Raw genomic sequence first — 22,376 nt, 5'->3', positions numbered from 1 at the left:
ATGTTAAGAACATAGATAAAATAACTGCTGATAGTCAATCATATTTACAGTACAAACCTTGTCAATGAACTATGAGGGCAAAAAAAAAAAAATCGTTCATTAATCCTAATCGAGGTAAAATGATCAATTAATCGAGGTTTTGATTTTAGACCATAATCGTCCAGCCCTAGTATACCATACATACATTTTCAATGGAGGGACAGAAAGCTCTCGGACTTGATCTAAAATATCTTAAACTGTGTCCCGAAGATGAACGGAGGTCTTACGACATGAGTCATTAATGACATAATTTAAATTTTTGAGTGAACTACCCCTTTATACACGTTTAACAGCCATTTAATCAGACATTTACGAAGCATTTGTGAATCCGAAGGAGAGTTTTTGTGTAGTTCTGATTTACGCGCAAATTAGTTCCATGAATGATGCTTATATATGCTATATAAAGGAGGAAGTCATGGCCTAGTGGTTAGAAAGTTTGACTCCTAACCCTAGGGTTGTGGGTTAAAGTTTCAGACTGGCAATACTACGACTGCGGTGCCCTTGAGCAAGGCACCGAACTCCAAAATGATCCCCGGGCGCCGGAGAATAAATGGCTGCACGCTGCTCCAGGTGTGTGTTCACTGCTGTGTGTAGGGTTAGGTACCGAAACCCAGTACCAATATGGCACCGGTACCTATGGAACCGGTATGCACCAAACCGAATCAGCGCGCAGATTTTAGTGCCTCATTTCTGTGCCTCTTAAATGCCTGAGCGATCGATTGAAATATTTGTCCTGATTCTCTGAAATGTACACACGAAGCATGGGCGTCACTAGGCTTTTAGCGGGGCTTTATAAACTTTACACAAATTCACGATCGCCTCAGAGTCTGACCGCTTAAATGTTATATGAAAACAGCGTCAGACCTGACTCCTCCTCGTCTTTCAGCACGTCAGCACGTCAGCAGATAGCGCGGAGCAGCGTGAGCGGACTCAAACACAAACAGAGGACAGAAGATGTGTGTTTATCAACAGATTGCTAGAATATCTGTGTCTGTGCAGTTGTTCGTCATAAATACAGTTTACAAAAGGTCACGCAGGAGCAGTCGGTTTCTCATCTACTTTGAATTATAAATAGAGGGCCCTATGGAATCCATTTAAAAAATTTTTTTTCCAAATTCATTTACATTTAATCATTTAGCAGTGTACGAAAGACAAGAAAAGTGATAATATTCAGTTAACTTTTATATACTTAAAATAATCAAAAAGCATGTCTAAGTAATTAAGTTTTACAGTTTTATTTTTACCAAATTCTGTTGTACATTACATTTCTGCATTCCATTTTAATGGTTTCTTAAATTTTTTATAATCAAAAGCATCTCAAATTAATAGATTTTCTTAAAAAACAAAACAAAACAAAAAGATACAGGTGAATCTCAAATTAGAAAGTCATTAAAAAGATTATTTTATTTCAGTAATTCAACTCAAATTGTGAAACATGTGTATTAAATTCAATATAAACAGACTGAAGTAGTTTAAGTCTTTGGTAATTGTGATGATTTTTTTTTTTCCATCAATATGTTTATTGGTCTTTTTAGAATTTGAAATGATATACAACAGAACCTCCTCTCAGACACAAAATACAATGATATCATATATAAAATGTTATATCCATAATCAGACATGGGGACTTGTGACTTGGACTCGAGTTGACTCAAGTCGCTATTTTTAGGACTTGAGACTTGACTCGGAAGTTAAAGACTCGGGACTTGACTTGACTTGAGACACGATGACTTGAATGACTTGAGTGTTAATCACATCATGTTTTCAGTTTGAATATAAAATATATAAATTATTTTTTAAAATAAAGTTGATTACTCAGCTGGAGCGCAGGCTGAGAATAGCGTCGTGACTGGATCAGGACACTATCAGTCATGCCCTCTCTACCTTACACACACCACGCCCACTTAAATCAGATATCACATCACATCAACATGTCAGCCTGAGAGGTACCGAGGGTCATCGCTTTTGTCTTCAATAGTTCGCGCCTAAAAACGCGTGGAAAACGCTAGTCGCGCCGCTTTCTCCTTCTTTCCAAAGCGCTCGGGCAGAAGTGCTCCTGGGGCATCTGTCGTTGCTAAGCATCCATTACACGCTCTCTCTCATTGAAGACGCGGAAATTTCAGCAAAGGATAAATGGATTTGCAGCACCAAAAATCGCTCGCAGTAGCTCTGCTACTAAATTCATTTCAAAATGGAAATCCATATACAGCTATGAACAGATGTTCCTCCATCTTAGCTGAGCTTTCAACGTTTATACGGGAAAGGTTGAAGCTGATTGGTTAGTTATTGTCACATGAACTGCGGTGCGCTTGCGGCATTCTGAAAAGTTTAGATGTTTTTAACTCGATGTGGTGCGCGTCGTGAGCGCGTTGCTTCCATTATGAGCGCGCATACCGCGCGCCTACATTGGAAATAACGAACTTGCGCGCGCGAAAGACGTGATGTGAACGGCCCCTAATGATCCGCTAGCAGGCCGTCAAAAAAACGCATTCCAGGGGCGGCGCTAGGGCTGGGCTAAGGGGGCATAAGCCCCGAATATTTTGTTACCTTGTCTTTCTCATAGAGCAAAACAATTAATCAGAAAAACAAATGTAGCTGCCGCGATTACCCAATCATGAGAAGTGCATATTACACACACACACACACACACACACACACATATATATATATATATATATATATATATATATATATATATATATATATGTGTGTGTATGTATACACAGTACAGAATATAAATATGACGTATTTTAAGTTGTTTCATACTTTTTTGTTATGTACAGTACAGACCAAAAGTTTGGACACACCTTCTCATTCAAAGAGTTTTCTTTATTTTCATGACTATGAAAATTGTAGAGTCACACATTTATTCATCAAAAATACCTACAATGTGTGGTTGTTATGGCAGTGGCAATACCTATTAACACAAGTCATTCTGTTTCTTCTGTATCCATTTGGATCTTCTGGACAAAGATCTTAGCTTCCGCTGGGGAAGTGAACTTGTGGACTTTCTCCTTGTATGTCAGCACCAGCGTGGATGGGGAAAGAATGCCATGCCGCACCCTTAGTTTACGCAGCTTGTCGCGAACAACATCGAACTGCTTCCGCTGCCTGTGCACCTCCGTAGCAACATCAGCAAACAGCTTCACACGTTGATTCTTGTAGAAGATCTACTTCTTTGTTTTGGCAGCTCTTAGTACGGTTTCTTTCTGCTTGTAGTTAAGAAATCTCATGATTACCGTTCTCGGCGAGGCATCGGTGTCTCTCTTTGGCCCGACGCGGTGAGCCCTTTCCAGGACTAAAGGGTGACGCATTGGGTTTAACTCCAACGCGTCTGGCAACCAGCTCTCCAAAAACCCACACATGTCGGAGCCCTCACAATTTTCAGGGAGACCCACCAGCCTAAGATTGTTCAAACGCGATCTTGTTTCCATGTCGACCACTTTGTCCTCAAGATGTTTATTTCTTTTCTGTAAACTCTCGACCACCGCTTTCAAGTCGACCTGCCCGTCTTCCACGCTAGACAGGCGCACCTCAGCCTCGGCCATCCGCTCTGTACATTCAGACAAATCTTTTCTTGTTTCTTCTATAGCTTTCAGTATGCCATCAAATCTTCCCGCGAACTCTGTTTTCAAATTGCGTATCTCTCCCAATATCTCATCTTTAGCCATATTTAGCAGCTGTTGGTCATTGCCGGGTGGAATCATCGCGTTGTTGTTCACATCACCTTCGTTAGTTTCTTTGTAAACAGTTTTAGCATCATTCATAACGTTAGCTTCCTTGCTAGCTGGCTGCTCTATGCCATGCGATCCAAAGCCTGTTAATTTGGATTGCGTAGTTGATTTAGGCTTATCCCTACTCCCTCTTCCAATGCCAGGCATTTCTGCGCCAGTTTCACAGTTTCGGAGAGTTTTTTGGCTCAACTAAAAGGATTAGTCAGGATTGTTGTAGAGAGCAGGCTCGAACGTGACCTTCTAGCTTGCGGCCATACCAGGAAGTCCCAATTGTGATGATTTTAGCTTACATTTAACAAAAACCCACCAATTCAATGTCAGGGACATTTACCCATCCCTGATTACCCATTACCCATTTTTTAATTTGTTAAAATGTTGCTTATTTAGAGTTAAATATTTGTGAGAGATCTATGTATTCTATTCCATTACAGGTGGAAACAGCTTTAAGAAACAGACTGAAGGACCAACATTTAGATGCATGCTGCAAGGTGGATGTGGATGGGCCCCATCAGGATGAAATAGACTATTGAGAGTGAGGAGTTGTTGTCATAGTACTGAGCCCCTCCCCTCGAGATCACAGTCTCCACCATGTTGCCATTCCGCTGCAGGGAGCTCGTATGGGTCGATATTCTGGATGCCTGAGAGCTTCTCCAAAAACCTGTGTTTTGCACTTGGTGTAACCTTCCATTGTTCCTATGTGTTCCATATGTATCGTGTGAGGTACTGGAGCAGTTTTTAACACAGCAGTAACTTCCAGTCATGTTAAAACAGTGTGGAAATGTGAGAACCTCCTCTCCTCGACCCATACGAGCTCCCTGCAGCGGAATGGCACAGAGACCTGGACCATTTACCTACTTGCACACATACGGACATTGTGAACTGTCTAGTTTATGGTGTAAGTTACTACACGATTCAGGAGTTTAAAAGCCACAAGTCTTTGGAAAGTTACTAGTCTTTCTGCTGTGGCTGGGTCCATCTACAAGCCTCCAGGTGATGAAAACAGTGTTGTACTGGCCAAGGTAAGTTTCTTCACATGCGTTTTAGCATGTTGTATTTACACTGCATCTAGCAGACACTTCTTGACCAAAAGGACAAAGTAATTAACTGCGACTGTTAGGGCTGCACGATGTGTCTTTTAAGCATCGATATTGCGATGTACGAATTCACGATAGTCACATCACAGGATGTGCGATGTAGGCTGTCGTAGTTGATCCGTTATTCATTAACTATATTGGCCAGCTGCTCCCTGGCCCTTGACGAATGTGATTCGTGGATTAATTGCACAGTTTAACCATCATAGAGTGAAGGTTTATCATTTGCATGTGTTTTTAAGTCCTGTCAGTTTAACAGGGCGAATATAAGAACGAGCAGAGAGAGAGCGAGAGAGCCCCGGCTGCGAGCGCACGCTCACCTTCACCGTCTTCAAACAACACGAGCGCTGTCTTGGTCTCTCTCCCTCGCGCATAATTAATCAAAATCAATTGACAAGATGTTGTCAAACAAAAAAAATATATATATCCGGTGATGAAGTGTTTTTTGTGTGGTGTCAAATCTTGAGCGATATCCTAAACTGCAGAGATAATTACACAACGCGTGCCGTACATGTCTGATTCGCGAACTAATGATTCCTTTGAACCCATTAAATTTAATGAATGGTTTAAACAACTGACCTGGTCCAACTAGGGCTGGACGATTATGGCCTAAAGTCAAAACCTCTATTAATTTAACATTTTACCTGTATTACGATTAATGAACGATTATTTTGTTTCTGTTTTGTTTTGTTTTTTTTGCCCTCATAGTTCATTGACAAAGTTTGTACCGTAAGCAGGGCCGTAGCTGGGGTTTGCGGGGCCCCGGTGCAGGTTGTACCAGTGGGCCCTGTTTGAAAGTGTTTAATTTGTATATTCGTTCTGTTCATTTGTTTGTGCTATTTACACAGTGTTTACGTTTTTTCAAGTTTGTAAGTGTCCAGGTACAGAAACCGAATAATAAAATGTAAAATAGCACTGTAAAAATTAAACATACAGTCAAACTAAAAATTATTCAGACACCTTCAACATTTCTCACATTATTAGTTTAGTTTAGAAAATGGTAATAAAATATGTCAAGAACTCAAGAGTTTAACTGTCAGAACAAATTCATCTTGATAATATCAGATAACTTTGTAATAGGGATGTGCAACAGTGATAGAGTACTCGACAGCGACGATCGATCACGTAAACGATGATCGAAATTATTATTATTTTTTTTTTGATTGGTTATGGCAGCACATTGGGCGGCGCCCTGATCTCTGATTGGTTAGCCTTCCACTTGATGCCTCAAAAGACATAAGAAGATATAATCATGGCCTCAAAGTCACGATGGCTGGTTTGCCTTTGAGAAGAACGATGAAAAAACAGTTCAGGGTAAGCTGTGCAGTGCCAAGCTGTCACACAAATCTTCAACAAATACAATGCGCTATCATCTAAAATTTGTACATAAAATATCTGGCGATAACAGAGCGGCAACTCAGACGAGCATTGAATCACTTGACGTAAGACCTAAATGCAACGCAGGCAGAACCGAGAAGACGACAAAGCTATTCGCTGAAATGGTGGTGAAATATTTGCTGCCTATTAGTTTCAGGGACAGAGAAGGTTTACTTGTCCAGAGGTACCTGGCTGTTCCTGCAACATCTGTTCCAGCGGAGCTAATTTATTCCTCTAAATGTGAACAGGCTGCGCACTCGGTTCTCATCTGAGCACGTAGACCGCCTTATGTTTTTGAATAGACATTTGAATGTTTCACCGGTCGTGGTAAATATAATATCCATGTTTTTTAAATAATATTATTATTTTAGTTTTGAGTTTTAGCCATAGTTAAAATATCTAGGCTATTTGGTCTCTGTTTTATACCTTATTATAATAGTTGTTTGGTTAAACTTGGTGAACTTTTTTCTTTATCTTTTAAAAACTACGTTTCACCGCTGGATCAAAATATGCTGCTAAAGTTATACTGGAAGACAATGTTTTGTAAAAAATAAAATGCAGTTGAATAAAGTAGCAAAAAAGAAAAAGTATCTTTGTGTCTTAATTTTTAAATCACAGACAAATAATGAAATGTTCTTTATAAAATAAAAATACAGTGGGCGCGGGCCCACTGCGGGTTTTCTGTGGGACAGTGTGGGCAGAGCAAACCCACACTAAACCCACATGGGCCCCAACGGGACCAACAGCAGTTTTGCCCACAGGGGGCCCCAAGCGGGTTTCGTGTGGGCAAGCCGATTCTTGAAGATGGCTAAGGACTGAGCTGCTCTGATTGAGATGGGGAGGTCATTCAACCAGGAGGGAACATTTAATTTAAAAGTCTGTAAAAGTGACACGCAAGCTTCTAGAAGCACATAAGTCTGAAGTAATGCATTTAGGTAAAGGGGTGCAGAGCCAGTGTTGGTTTTGTATGCAAGCATCAATACCTTGAATTTTATGTGAGCAGCAATTTGTAGCCAGTGCAAATTGATAAACATAAACACATAATAAATGTACACAGCACACACATATATTATGTAAAAAAAAAAATAAATAAATGTATTTATTTATTTTGGATACGATTCATGATCGATCGTTTAAATATTAAATATTTCTGAAAGGAAAAAGTAATATTTAATAATATAATACATAAAATTTGCGTCAGCTCTTCAGCACGTGATTAATTCTAGCCAATGAGAGCAGGAACTGTCGGAACTCTGCATAGTTAATGAGCTGTCATTCCGACCGACTTCAACTGATACCGCCCAGCTCCGCTCAACCAGGTAAGCTTTTTAAATTTCTCAGTTAATTTCTTAATTTTCATTACAATTTGTAACATTAGACAAAATAGTTGTGAATGAATTATTTAATAGGAGTTAATTTACACATTTTAATTTTGATTAACAATGTTGCTAGTGGCGTTTTTAAATGACCAACGGTTTTAACGGCAGACTTCCGTTCGTTTTCTGAGGTAACATAATCTCTGGTAATATATCCTTTCAAATTGCACATGAATTCATTAAATTAACATTTATTTACGTCCATTGTGGTGTTAATTGGGTTTCCTTTTCTGTCTTGTTGTTTTACAGCGAGCAGTAACGTTAGGCCTAACGTACATAACGTAACATTAGTCTAATGGAGTAAGGTTAAGTCCGTATAATGTCTCTTATAAACTCCTAAATAGCAACATAAACGAAGATTAATATAGCATAATACAGTACCTCAGCTACACACGCTTATCAAATCTCGTTATCATTAATGTATGGCTGTTCATAACTGATAGATTTATATGTACATTCATTCATACAAACCTATGTAATATTTAAGTGATAATTTCTTTTTTCTCCCTTATCCATTTTCAGATATTAAACCATATACCATATTTTTTTTTTTTTTTGTTTAACTTTAGTTTTAATCCATTAACATAATGTTTGTCTTCTCTCTTTTGTGTATTGTTTGCCATAGTCCTGATCGCAGAGTTAAGGTCCTGTCTCAGTCCTGTACTGCTGAAGCAGCTGATGGAGGTCTTCAGGGTCATCACACACTTCGGAAAGGTGCGGACAGACTGGAGATAAACTCTGCAGAGATGCTGGTCCTCCAGGACATCATTGTTGAAAGTGATCAACCTAGCAGTCATCCTGCGTGTCTTCTCAATGGTGTCAAAATAAAAATACATTTTAATTTGTATTGATACATGCAATATTTCACTGATATTCATTGATGTAAAGAGTCACTAGGAACAGGTCACTGCATCTTTTGTCATGTAAGTACACTTTAATTGGTTTAAAGCTGCATATTCATGCATCAAGTTAAAGTCATTAGTTAATTTTAAAGCGCTCATTTTTCAAAAAATGAAAGGTCTGTCATTTACTTATACCTGTATTACTTACTGTATTACAATAATAAGCTATTTTTATCTGTGACTCAAATCCAGCGAACACTATTGTCTCATTTAGTCATTCACACTCTGTCACTCCCTGTGTATCTCTGCTATCAGTAAAGCATACATTAATTTATTATTAACATAAAAAAATGTTCCACAAAAAAAAACTATAAGTGCCCTGGGAGACTTCCTGAGGAGGATATTTTGACTTTGTTAAGGTTTATATATATATATATATATATATATATATATATATATATATATATATATATATATATACACACACACACACACACACACACACATATTTACATTTTAATTGTTGTTTTCTTTCTCAGGTAGATGCTGGAATGAAAAGCAGCCATGCTACAGCATCTAATATGGAGACTTCTATTAAAGTGGCTCTGTAACATAAGAGACTTGTGACGGTGGACGGAGCAGAAGATCAGAGATCAGGCAGAGCTCTACTGGTGCCTCTTAGGGGATTGATTTATCTATAATTATCTATCATATCTATTTAATGTTCTGATGAAGTTATAATTGGTCATTATTCTGTTTTATAAATGTATTAAATATATTCTAGTGTTCAATAGTTTGGGGTCAGAAAGTTTTTTTTTCTTTAAGATATTACTTGTATTCAGCAAGGGTGCATTATACTGATAAAAAGCAACAGTAAAAACTTTTACATTGTTGGACAAAAATCCTATATAAAAATAAAAATGCTGCCTTTTAAAACCTCTAAAATATATTCCCCACTGTGCCCACACCCAGCCCACACTCTCCCCACTGTGCCCACACCCAGCCCACACTGTCCCCACACTCTCCCCACTGTGCCCACACTGTCCCCACTGTGCCCACACCCAGCCCACACAGTGTACATAACTGTGGTCATGTTATGGGCACACAATTGGTCCTATTGGGGCCCACAGTGGGCTGCCCACACGGGCAAGATTTTTTGCCCGCAGTGGGCCCAGGCAGGCCCCAAAGGGGCATACACTACACTCACGAGATGCCTGAATTGGTTTATATATATATATATATATATATATATATATATATATATATATATATATACATACATATATATATATATATATATATATATATATATATATATATATATATATATATATATATAAATAAAACCTCTTACACTTTACAATAATGTTCTATTTATTAAACTATTTAATTACATTATTTATCCTTTACTATTACTAAACTGCACTTCTACAACATTGTCAATTTCAACAATAGGGCTTGGGTGTTGTGACGTCATTACTTGGCGTGGCCGCCACGTTGAATGCTTCCTTTACTGCCACTCGGACTACTGTGCAGTGTTTAGACATACTCCCTCTCATCCGTGTGTCTTAATTTGATGAATTAAAAATCTATTTTAACCATTTTCAACCGTTGCTGTATTGTGGGGTGTAATAGCGCAACACATAATAGCCATGGGGAAAATAAAATGAGAATGGATTAAGTTTACACCGCTTTCCTGCTTGGAGGCGCGACGGAGACCATAACATCTGAATGTTAATTTATATATCTTAAGTAAACATTGAAAATAAGGGAAATTTCTACATTCATCTTTTTGTTGCTATCCCTCTGCTGACAGCAAAAATTTGTAAATTTTTCTATGTAGGACTAGAAAGTGGCATTACTTCTCCAGTTGGCAAGACTCTTATCACTTCTGGGGATGGGGAGTTCAGACAGATAACCATCTAGCTGTTGAGCAGTTGAGCTTGTCATCTGCCTGACATTTGAGAAATATTTGAGAGAGTGTATTTAAATAGGGCCAGGGCATAAATAAACATTTTTAGCAAATTAAAGCAGAAATCTAGCAGAAAATCTAGCATATGGCTACAATCTGATATTATGTATGTATATATGTTTGTGTGTGTGTATAAGAACAAAATAGCCAACGTATTATTATTATTTGAGGCACTTTCTTGCAGAATTCCACTGAACATATCAGACAACGATGGTGCATGCCCCTCATCTGGTGCAGAGACCAGTCTTTTTTTCTGCGCTCTGATCTGTCTCCTATGCAGGTGCACGTGCACGTGCAGGTCGCGGTTTCTGTTTGCGTCATCACAACATTTCGGCCGTGTTGTTTCGGTGATAAAAGTCTATCGGCCGAAAACCGAAAAGGCCATTTTCGGCCAAAAATTTTCGGTGGCCGAAATTTCGGTGCATCCTCTAAACTCATGGTCATGTTCAAGAAACCAATTTGAAATAATTCGAGCTTTGTGACATGGTGCATTATCCTGCTGGAAGTAGCCATCAGAGGATGGGTACATGGTGGTCATAAAGTGATGGACACGGTCAGAAACAATGCTCAGGTAGGCTGTAGCATTTAAACGATGCCCAACTGGCACTAAGGGGCCTAAAGTGTGGCAAGAAAATTTCCCCCACACCATTACACCACCACCAGCAGCCTGCACAGTGGTAACAAGGCATGATGGATCCATGTTTTCATTCTGTTTACGCCAAATTCTGACTCTACCATCTGAATGTCTCAACAGAAATCGAGACCAGACCAGGCAACATTGTTCCAGTCTTCAACGGTCCAATTTTGGTGAGCTTGTGCAAATTGTAGCCTCTTTTTCCTATTTGTAGTGGAGACCCCATTGGGTTAGAGAGTCAGACAAGCAATCGAAGGGTTGTGAATTCGAGTCTCGGGCCGTCAGGAATTTTAGGTGGGGGCAGTGCATGTACAGTTCTCTCTCCACCCTCAATACCATGACTTAGGTACCCTTGAGCAAGGCACTGAACCCCCAACTGCTCCCCGGGCGCCACAGCATAAATGGCTGCCCACTGCTCTGGGTCTGTGTTCACAGTGTGTGTGTGTGTTCACTGCTCTGTGTGTGTGTGCACTTTGGATGGGTTAAATGCAGAGCACAAATTCTGAGTATGGGTCACCATACTTGGCTGAATATCACGTCACTTTTTTTTTTCCTTCTTTTTTTCCACTTTTTATATGGCGTCAATTGCTTGATTTTTTACCCGAAAAAAAAAAAAAACTCACCATTATTAAATACAGATATTTTATTAACATAACGAATAAAAATACCACCATGGATAGGCTGAAAAAAACAGAAAATTGGCAAACTGTGGAACCAAACAAATAGCCATAGAACGTTTATTGCCCTGCCAATATTAGAACATTTTTACCAATGATACGGTTTGTACTTCAGGGTCACACACACGCGCATCTCGTCAGTAAAGGGGCTCCTAGTATATATCCAACCCGTGCATTTAAGATCAGGATTGTCCGGTTTTCAAAACAAAACCTGCTCAATTGCTTTTCAAAACTAGCATAATCGCGTTTTGTTCCTGGCGATAAATACACTTTTTTTTGCCAGGTTTGCTTTGGTAAAATTTGAATTTTAAGCCGTGTTTCTAACTAAATAAAGTTCTGGGTAAAAAAATTCCCCTCAGAAAGTCCCTGCTGGCGAGGTAGTACTTTTTCAAAGTTCCGGAACTTTCGGGGGCGGGACTTTGGGCACCAAAACATCCTGATTGGTTGAGTTCAGCAGCATTGTGATTTCAACCAACAAAATTCACAAGCTGGATCCGGATCTGGCACCTCCAAAATCCGATCCGGCAACTCATTTTGGCGGATCCCCCCTCCTCCAGGGGCGGCGTTTCCGTATGGCAGACAGAGAATAGCCAGATATGTGCCGTGAAAAATGATCCAAAATTCTTATCTCTTTTATAATTAGTTATTATTACTTTAGAAATCAAAGGGTTTTAGAAATATTTAACCAATGATAAGTATTTAAAGGAGCTTGTAAAACATTACACCATTGGATCCTCAAGCTCTGAGCAAAACCTCGTCAGTTCACGCGCCTTCACTCAGATCGACGTGCGCGTAGCCTGGAGAAGACAGATCTTAAGAAAACAATAAATAAAAACAATAAGCAGAGTGATTATTATTAATCGCCTATGCAATTTTTTTGTTTTTGTTGACATTTCTAATCGTAAACACAGCCATGTTGAAGCCTGCAGTAAATGTTTTGCATTATGGCAATCCACTCTGCTTATTGTTTTTCGAAAATGTTGCACTCCTGTTTGTCATTGTACACATAACTTCACGCCAATAAATCATCAGAAATATTGGTCTATACATTTATCTATATTTGGTGTTATTTGCTGTATAAAACTTTAGACATGCAAAATTGATTTTACAATTGATTCAATGAACACTTGTCCCTCAAATCAAACAGGATTTTTTTTTTCACAAAAGTGACAACCCAAGAAAGCAAAGTAAACGGTCTCTCATTTGTAGGTTGCATTGATACGTAGCGGTGGATGCAAGTAAAACAGTACCTAATTTTTTTTCTTCTCACCTGAAATTCATGCAATAAACATTTTTCTGACAAAGATTTAAATTTGTTTGTGGTATATATAGCCTGCATCAAAATGAGGTTTGCAATTATGTGCCTGAAGGTGTGGGTTGAAGACCCAGTCAGTGACGTCACGATATGCTAATTTGATAATATGCTAATTTAAAATGATATGCATATCACAATCACAAAAAATTACTTTTTTTTTTACATTGAAACTTGAAAAAAAAAGACTGACCTACCGACCTTTTAAAAAAAAAAAAACGTACTGCAACATATTTTTAAAGATGGCCTAATCTAACAGCAATGTTAAATGTTTGGCATAGTCTTTTTTGAGAGGGGAAGAGCACTAACAGCATTTTTTTTTTTTAAATGGCACAAATAGTACCTGTCATTAATAATTAAGACATATTCTATTCATCAATAATAGTTTTATTATTATTAAAAAATATATATAAAAATTAAAGCTGCAAGCAGCGATGAACGGGCCCTCGCAACCTTCTCCAGGTTTCTGGTTCCTCGTGTTTTATTCTCCATGTTTCTGGTTCCTCGTGTTTTATTTCTGGTTCCTCGTCTTTTATTCTCCGGGTTTCTGGTTCCTCGTGTTTTATTCTCCAGGTTTGTGGTTCCTCGAGTTTTATTCTCCGGGTTTCTGGTTCCTCGTGTTTTATTCTCCATGTTTCTGGTTCCTCGTGTTTTATTTCTGGTTCCTCGAGTTTTATTCTCCGGGTTTCTGGTTCCTCGTGTTTTATTGTGCTGGTGTCTGGTTCACTCGTGTTCTCTTCTCTCTCTTCTTTCACAAACTGCATCTTCACAGCAGCAGATCTCAGTTCAGATGATAAACTCCTCCAGATATTCTTGCTTGCTTCAAAACACAGTGACGATTGTTAGGATGAGAATATTACAGGTGTTTACTGAACTGATTCAAAAACTAAAATTTTCTCTTAGAAACGTGTCTAACCGTTTGTGTTAAGGCAGCACACCGACATAACAACAACAGAGAGCGCGGTGAAACTGAACTTCTTCCTCTAAGGTTTAATGATGTTTGTCAAACAAACGAATGTGTTTAGCGCCTCCCGCTGGACTGGAGCGAAGCGACCAGGGGTGCGCTTCCCAAAACTATAGCTAAAAATTGCTAACCTGTTAGGAACTTTGTTGGTTGGCAATGGGAAATTGCATTGCAACCAACAACGTTGCTAACTTAGTTAGCAACTATGGTTTTGGGAAACGCACCCCAGACTAGTGATGTGTCGTTCTGAACGTTCGTGTGTCGTTCATTTGATAAAGCTAGCACTTCAATTAATTATATTGTTAATTTTTTTATTTTGTTTGTGAAGTTTTTTTTATTCACAAGCAAAAATTCTTTAAATCGCAGCCTACTTTTCCAAAATTTTTAATTGAAATTCATGCATGTCTGAAACCTCTAATGCTGTGTTCACACCAAACGCGAATAGAGCGTCTGGCGCGAATGATTTCAATGTTAAGTCAATGCAAAGGCGCGTTTACGCGCGTCTGGAGGTCTCGCGGCGCGAATGGGGCGTTAAGCGCGGCGCGGAAGACGCGAATTCGCCTCATTCGCGCGTCTAGTTCGCGCGAATGACGCGAATTGACGCGCGAATAGGGCGTTTCGCGCGAAACGCGCGTTAAGCGCGAAGGTGCTTTTTGTGCATTTAGCGTTTGACGCGAATTCGCGTCTGCCGCCCGAGTTGAAAAATTTGAACTTTGGCGTCAATTCGCGCCGCGTTAACCAATCAGGAGCCTGCTAGGAGTCACTCATTCAACAGTATGTTCCTGCAGCCTCCGGTTGTGCAGGAATACCCTTCTCCACTCATTCAACAAGGAGGAACGACTGATGTTGTCAGTGAGCAGTCAACCGGAGCTATATGACAAAAGTTCATATTTCTATAGAGACAGGAATAAAAAGGACATATATGTATATAAAAAACATATTAATAGATAAATTGAATAAAGGCCAATTGATAAGAAACGTTTCATTTTACCCCAAACAAATTATATTTTATCTTGAACCACTAAAGAGACATCAGAGTCAGCGGCAAATGTCAGAAGGTCTAGCCGAGCCGAGGCTGCTCTCGGCGGATACATGATGATGGAGCTCCCGCTGGTTGCATGGAGCTCATCTCCGAGATCGGCGAAACACATATTTTTAAATAGACGCTGTCATTATAAATAAACCGCATATCTGAGTTTAAAACAACTACATTCTCGCCTGAAATACTTTTAAAACTACATTTCATGACACAGTAACAGTAATATTTTGAAAATTATCCGAATAAAAATGGCGGTTGAAAATGCTGCGTGAACTCAGCTGGCAGAAGCCCCCCCATGACGCGAATTCGCGTCTGTGGTGAAGTTAATTCCACGCGCGAATGAAGCGAATTACTCGCGCGAATGAAGCGAATGATCTCAAAATGGTCAAGCGGCAAACTAGACGCGGTAGACGCGAATTTGACGCTCTATTCGCGTTTGGTGTGAACACAGCATAAGGTTAATTAAAAACAAGAAAAGTGACAGATTCCTGAAATATTATGACAATATTTTTGGTATTACCACTGATGCATAATGTTTCCTCTATGTATCCCTTTTTTATTATTATTATTTTTTTATATATTTATATTTTATTAGATTTGGTTTATATATGTGAAGCTTTACATATACTTGATAACATTTGATTCCTGTAGATGTTCTATTTGTTCTGTTCTTTATATGTCCTTGTTGTCTAAAGCATATTCAATAAAAAAACAAAAATATATATATATGTTTGGCCAGGTCTGGCATAGGCTACAATTTCATTTGGTTTTAAATTAGCCTGTAGCCTACTCAATTTAAACGTGAATGTGTGCTAGGTATCCTAACTAAAAACATGACAATATAGGTTCCATCATCCCTTTATCTTATGTGAAAGACGATCATGACTTTCAACCATCAATGCAACCCACAGACGTTTAACAGGACGCAGTTGTACTTTGAAAAGCCAATTCAATTGCGTGATATCTGACGCTTTCAGGGACAGTAATGTGCAGAAAATTAGCATTTGTTTTAATAACCTGTAGTATAGCCTACTTTATCAGCCTTTGGCTTTCAAACCTACTTTCCATTTCAACATCCACCCTTTGCATGTGTCAGAGATGCACCTGACCTTAAAGCAACTCCAGTGCAAACCTTTCTGCGTATTATAAGGCGCTCTGAGCAACAACAACGTGGTGTAATTGGCTTTTATTTCAATAATAATTATATATATATATTATATAATAAGGGTAAGTTTGCCTATTTAAAAACTTTCATCATAGAGCCCTGCACACTGACAACTAATTATGCTAATTTTCAGCATTGTAGCACACACTGTATATCAATGTGCTTATCAACATTCCTGGAGTTGCATTGCTGAGCCAACTGCAACAATGTGTTTGTTGTATTATTTCATTGATTATTGCTCACCTTCTAAAGTGGGCAATGTGTGTTGAAAATTACTTGCTTAGATAAATTACTTGCTACTTGATAAATTAGTAGCATTGTAGCTTACTGGGAGCACTGGCCATTAGCTACAGCTTCTCAAGTTCAGTATCACCGATTTTGGTTGTGTATTTCCTATCACACATCACTTGCTAATTGTATTTGAGTGATGGCAATTTCATGCATATACTGAGCAATATAATTCTAATTTAGAAACTGATCAAAGTGATGGTAGCCTTGGTGCAATACAGGCACGGATAGAGGAGCTGGCTGTCCTCGTCAAAGTACGCAGCCTAAACCTTTACAAGCAAACAGGTATTTCAGAATAACATATACCTATATTTAGGTTCTTATTAATTCTACTCAATTCTAAAGTTTCAGTTCCTAACCATACACACTGTGACCCTTTAGAAAATGTCCATTGTACCTATGTAGCTAATGGAGCCTTGTCCCGACAGTTTATGTATAGCAATATGCATGAAATCTGAATCAACTATAAGAAATTAATACTCTGTGACTTTTTTGTCAGATAGCAACAAGAGGCGACATAAGATACGAAGAGTCATTTAAATGACAAAAAACGCCTGGCAGCAGCTGTTGCCGAGTACAATCATCTGGCTGAACCTGGACACGTGGCCTTGGCAAAGTGAAAGTAAGTTTATTTTATTCTCTTTTTTTTTAAATAGAAAAACATTTACGTTCGGTCTCATTATGCAATATTGGTTTCCATCTCATGTAAACCTCAGACCTATGTTGCAGAAATGTAAAAATCCAATCTTTATATTGTCTATCTAATATCAATCACATTGCACAGGGCTCCCTTGAAAAGTAGATGTAATATCTCAATGGGACTCTCCTGGAAAAATGAATGATGAATAAAACATGTTCTATACATAAAAACTCCCCTTTCACCTTTAGCAGACCTTTACACCAAAAGGAAGGTATTTGATAAGTTTATGGCTGTGCAACGCCTGAAGGAGGAAGAAGTAATCCTCTGTAAGGAAATGCTGCAACACTGGACATCACTAAAGACACAATACTTGACACTGGGAGCCCTTTCTTCAAACTGTAAGCACATCTATGTCTGTGTCACTGTTTATTTAGATAGAACTGTCTGCAATATTTTACTACACTTTCACCTTAAATACAGTTTTGCTGGAGTGAGTATGTGTCACGGAGTGACTGTGACGGGGCGGAACCAAAAATGAGGAAGATTAGTTCCGCCATATACCATATATCGCAAACACCGCCGCTTCCGGGAATTCCGGTGAACCCAAATCGGCGTGTTATTGGGAACAGGTGTCTTGTTAAGCGTGGCGATCACGGATTTGGCAATTCAGTGAAGAGGAGACACATAAATAGGGCATCAGAAACACAGGAAATGGTTGGTGATTCCGAGAGAATGGTGTACTGTGGAGCTTGGGCAAAGAGAGATACACACACAGGGCTGAGTATACGAATATCTTTATTGGAGCATTGTGTTCAGATGCATTGTGTGAGGTGAAGTTAACACACATTGAAGATCTGCTAGGATTGCAGGAAGGAGGAAAGTGGAAAGATCCAGTGTTAATGAAAGGGTGAGTACACTGAAATATTAGTCGTGTCAACGGTTACTTTGCAAGTGTGGAATATCCATATACCTCTTGTGAGTTGTGACCAATGTGAGCGGCCCCACCGTAATAGGATTAGTGGGTGTGCCGGGACCAGCGAAAAAAAGGAGTCTGGTGCCTTGTCGTGGCTGTGACATTTCCTCTGCCCATCTGCTGCATCGGTGCCCCCAACGTCCAGGAACTAATCCCCGGTCCTATGTGGTTTTGACCCTAATTCACTGTGAGCTTTTGGAGTGCAGTGGGTGAGTCCTTTTCTTTGTTGTGTGTACACTTGAAGTCTGCAGTGTCGTGCTGTGTCATGTCGTCAGTAATCACCCTCTAGGCTGGGAGAGAAAACCCTGTGGGGAAGAACGTGCACCGGTGTTGTGAGACAACCGTCTTTTATATACATGCCCGCTCGTGGCTTTGGACCCCTACTCCACCGAGTGGTGACGTGTCAACAATAGCAAGTAAGGAACAGTGTGCATATTGTGGGGGACGATGACTGCGACGTGTTGGCTGCTATATGAACATCCAGCACTGTAGCCCTTGTGTATGAATACCTGTTTGTGGAGTGCTTTCCGAGGTTCGCCCCTGTCTAGATCTCTGGTCCGTTGTCTGGAAGAGAGGAGAGGGAAGCGTTCGAGTCATTCCTGAGGTACATACCCGGTGGCACAAACCTACCTGAAGCCACCCAGCGTGGTGGCACCAGCTGAGGCCGTGGAAGGCCCAACGTGCAGCAACTTCAATCTGTACTTCTATCCACTCTTGGTCAAATTCAAGAGGTGGTGAGTCTTTCTCCATATATTCACTGAAGCTAAGTAAATTTGTGAAGGAACTCTGTCTGTCTGTTACCAGTCCTACAGGTCTGAGCTTGAGGCTCTGAGCCATCATGGGAGTGTTTCCACGGTTGGAGGTGACCGGTTTGAGTGTTGGTCTGGGAAGTCTGCCCCAGTGAAGAAGACCACAGTTGTCGTGACATATACACATTCTCTAGACTCCCGAGCTGAAAAGGGCTTAAGCCTGACGTCCACCTCTTCGAGGGTCTGTGAGTTGTATCCATTCAGTATTGTCATCGAATACCCACCTGCATGCCCAAAGTCAAACTCCAGTTGCCCTTTGTATACTCTACTGTACGCCCACATTTAAGAGCCAGCATATTGTCCTTGTATACTTGCGTGTACGTCCAAAGTAAAGACCCAGTTGTCCTTCTGCATACATACTTGTACGCCCGAGTGAAATACCAGTGCATCGCCCTTGCATACTCGCCTACAAACTCCATCCGTAGGGTTTACCTGGACGAAAATCCCCGTGACAGAGTAAGAAGCGACTCGGACCTATACTCTCTGGCCTCGAGAGTGGATATTAGATTCCCTTTTCCCTTCCCTTCACACCTTTTAGATAATTTAAATAAAGTTTGTTTTATTCATACTCCCTTTCTCTCGTGTGTCTGGTCATTGGGATGTTCTTGGGACCTCCTCGAGGTGGAAACTAGGGAGGGGAGAGACTCACGACATCTGTGGTCCGCTCCGACCTGTGACATATGTTTGGTGAAGATCCCCATTTCCTAGATTGCAGTAATTAACTAGTCACTCTGGAATGCATGTGCACACTAACAAATGTAATTGACTTCATTGATTTATTGTTATGTTTTTGCAGCCTCTCTTGTTGACTTCTCTGAGGATGCACAAAAAGGACTGCAGTGTCTGGTTCATCAGAGGCTCAGCAAACTGAAAGCAAAAATGCTTTTAGTCAACATCCATTACAAATCTATCCTGAATGATAACTCTCACCTGGAGATGGAGTTGGAAGAAGACATATAACTTGATGCTATAGCCTCTGATTTCAGCTGTTCTGATGAGGACTCTGACTGAATGTCATCTGCCATCAAACATGCTTCAATTACTGTGTTGTACTGCTAAATTCAGAAAAAACAGGTGTTAATTATAGGGCCTAAAAACTCTGCTTGTAATAACCTGGAACACTGTCTAAGACTTGATGGTTGCTGTCAATTCTTCGTTATCATTTAGGAACCTAGGTCTGCTACTTGATCGCAATCTTTCCTTAGAAAGCCACGTTTCTAGCCTTTGTAAATCTGCATTTTTCCATCTCAAAAATATATCTTAGTTACGGCCTATGCTCTCAATGTCAAATGCAGAAATGTTAATCCATGCATTTATGACTTCATGGTTAGACTATTGTAATGCTTTATTGGGTGGTTGTTCTGCACGCTTAGTAAACAAACTACAGCTAGTCCAAAATTCTTACTAGAACCAGGAAGTATGACCATATTAGCCCGGTCCTGTCCACACTGCACTGGCTCCCTATCAAACACCATATAGATTTTAAAATATTGCTTATTACTTATAAAGCCCTGAATGGTTTAGCACCTCAGTATTTGAATGAGCTCCTTTTACATTATACTCCTCTATGTCCGCTACGTTCACAAAACTCAGGCAATTTGATAATACCTAGAATATCAAAATCAACTGCGGGCGGCAGATCCTTTTCCTATTTGGCGCCTAAACTCTGGAATAACCTACCTAACATTGTTCGGGAGGCAGACACACTCTTGCAGTTTAAATCTAGATTAAAGACCCATCTCTTTAACCTGGCATACACATAACATACTAATATGCTTTTAATATCCAAATCCGTTAAAGGATTTTTAGGCTGCATTAATTAGGGTGTTATGGGAAGTGTTTCCGGTTTACCTATTTACTTGCTACATCATTAGAAGAATGGCATCTACGCTAATATTTGTCTGTTTCTCTCTTGTTTCCGAGGTCACCGTGGCCACCAGAACCAGTCTGTAACCAGTTCAGAGGGTCACTGCAGTCGCCCGGATCCAGTACGTATCCAGACCAGATGGTGGATCAGCACCTAGAAAGGACCTCTACTGCCCAGAAAGACAGCGGAGTCCAGGACAACTAGAGCCCCAGATACAGATCCCCTGTAAAGACCTTGTCTCAGAGGACCACCAGGACAAGACCACAGGAAACGGATGATTCTTCTGCACAATCTGACTTTGCTGCAGCCTGAAGTTGAACTACTGGTTTCATCTGGTCAGAGGAGAACTGGCCCCCCAACTGAGCCTGGTTTCTCCCAAGGTTCTTTTTCTCCATTCTGTCACCGATGGAGTTTCGGTTATTTGCCGCTGTCGCCTCTGGCTTGCTTAGTTGGGGACACTTCATCTACAGTGATATCGTTGACTTGATTGTAAATAAATGCACAGACACTATTTAAACTGAACAGAGATGACAACTGAATTCAATGATGAACTGCCTTTAACTATCATTTTGCATTATTGAGACACTGTTTTCCAAATGAATGTTGTTCAGTGCTTTGACGCAATGTATTTTGTTTAACGCACTATATAAATAAAGGTGATTGATTGTTTGATCATAATATGGATGTGCTCTGTTTGACAGAAACTTGGCTAAAACCTGATGATTACATTATTTTAAATGAGTCCACCCCCCAAGATAAAAGGCAAAGGGGGAGGAGTTGCTTCAATTTATAACAACGTTTTCAGGATTTCTCAGAGGGCAGGCTTCAAGTATAACTCGTTTGAAGTAATGGTGCTACATATAACATTATCCAGAGAAACAAATGTTAATGATAAATCCCCTGTTATGTTTGTACTGGCTACTGTATACAGGCCACCAGGGCACCATACAGACTTTATTAAAGAGTTTGGTGATTTTACATCCGAGTTAGTTCTGGCTGCAGATAAAGTTTTAATAGTTGGTGATTTTAATATCCATGTCGATAATGAAAAAGATGCATTGGGATCAGCATTTATAGACATTCTGAACTCTATTGGTGTTAGACAACATGTTTCAGGACCTACTCCTTGTCGAAATCATACTCTAGATTTAATACTGTCACATGGAATTGATGTTGATAGTGTTGAAATTATTCAGCCAAGTGATGATATCTCAGATCATTATTTAGTTCTGTGCAAACTTCATATAGCCAAAATTGTAAATTCTACTTCTTGTTACAAGTATCGAAGAACCATCACTTCTACCACAAAGGCTGCTTTTTAAGTTATCTTCCTGATGTATCCAAATTCCTTAGCATATCCAAAACCTCAGAACAACTTGATGATGTAACAGAAACTATGGACTCCCTCTTTTCTAGCACTTTAAATACAGTTGCTCCTTTACGCTTAAGGAAGGTTAAGGAAAACAGTTTGACACCATGGTATAATGAGCATACTCGCACCCTAAAGAGAGCAGCCCGAAAAATGGAGCGCAGCTGGAGGAAAACAAAACTTGAGGTATTTCGTATTGCTTGGGGGG

At 39.7% G+C, this 22,376-nt stretch overlaps 1 protein-coding gene and 1 long non-coding RNA gene across 3 annotated transcripts in view; one reads left to right on the top strand and one right to left on the bottom strand.

Annotated features, from left to right (window-relative positions):
- The window catches only part of LOC127953394 (zinc finger protein 501-like), a 485,311-nt gene that overhangs the window by 335,678 nt on the left and 127,257 nt on the right, over positions 1-22,376 (bottom strand). The gene's annotated exons all lie outside the window — the stretch shown is intronic.
- LOC127953514 (uncharacterized) lies at positions 17,744-21,453 on the top strand. Its single transcript, XR_008153281.1, has 3 exons — positions 17,744-18,057; positions 18,164-18,332; positions 18,413-21,453. It is a non-coding gene; the product is annotated as an uncharacterized LOC127953514 (long non-coding RNA).

This window comes from Carassius gibelio, chromosome B3 (genome assembly GCF_023724105.1).
Source record: "Carassius gibelio isolate Cgi1373 ecotype wild population from Czech Republic chromosome B3, carGib1.2-hapl.c, whole genome shotgun sequence".
NCBI classification, from domain to species: Eukaryota; Metazoa; Chordata; class Actinopteri; order Cypriniformes; family Cyprinidae; genus Carassius; species Carassius gibelio.
The sequence above is the reverse complement of the archived record's forward strand: the minus strand, read 5'-3'. Positions and strand labels throughout refer to the sequence as shown.